The sequence below is a fragment of the Montipora foliosa genome, chromosome 3 (assembly GCF_036669935.1).
Source record: "Montipora foliosa isolate CH-2021 chromosome 3, ASM3666993v2, whole genome shotgun sequence".
Classification (NCBI taxonomy): domain Eukaryota; kingdom Metazoa; phylum Cnidaria; class Anthozoa; order Scleractinia; family Acroporidae; genus Montipora; species Montipora foliosa.
The window spans coordinates 57,144,580-57,145,220 of NC_090871.1; the positions used below are offsets into that span (position 1 = coordinate 57,144,580).

Genomic DNA, 641 nt, shown 5'->3' on the forward strand with positions numbered 1-641 from the left:
TTCCATTTCTTGATCTAAGTCTAAATCTAAATTTCAAGAAATATTTAGCGCATAGAACCACTAAGATCACGATAAATTTATCTTCTAATTTGTTCAAAGAATCGCTAAATTACCTTCGACATCTTCTTCCGAACTGACAGCATGCGTATGTTTTCTATGTTTTGGTCGGATCGACAGAGCTGAAAAACGACTGCGCAAGTCACTGATCCGCGGCACGAAACGCAGGCTCAAGGGCGCGCTCATTCAAAAAGACTATCTGTTCGCCGGAAAATGACAGCCGTTGATTAAATCAAAAAAATAAGGTCGCTGTTTGAAAGATAAGGATTTTGTCACAATTTTTGAAGAGTTTTGATGTTTTTCCAAAAATTGAAGGGGTGTACAAATTGTGTAAAAATTGTTTTCACGCGGTAAATGCACCTTTCGTGTGACTATACGGTGAATGGAGGTAACGAGCGCTGCAATGCTTACTTTTTTGACAGTGTTGGCTTTTGTCGCAAGTTTCTCGAACGGTTTTTGCAAGTTGTTGGTTTTCTGGGAGGACCAGAAATTCCCTTAAACCCTGTTTTGGCGATGTTCGGCCGGTGGAATTGGTGAGAGCTTCGAACTTATCGGTGGAGACTAGTTCGTCGAGTGGTTGCGAT

The 641-nt window shown here is 41.0% G+C and overlaps 1 protein-coding gene across 3 annotated transcripts in view; it reads right to left on the minus strand.

The window, feature by feature from the left end:
* LOC137997759 (uncharacterized) overlaps positions 1–163 on the minus strand; it is a 33,285-nt gene extending 33,122 nt beyond the window's left edge. For 2 of the 3 annotated variants that reach the window (XM_068843997.1, XM_068843995.1), the window contains exons 1-2: positions 114–163; positions 1–26 (exon numbers count right to left, since the gene is read on the minus strand). The exon at positions 1–26 is cut by the window's left edge. The gene's annotated coding sequence lies outside the window, so the exon portion shown is untranslated. The remainder of the gene's footprint in view (positions 27–113) is intronic. The other variant, XM_068843996.1, reaches the window with a different exon arrangement.
* Positions 164–641: the final 478 nt, after the last annotated feature.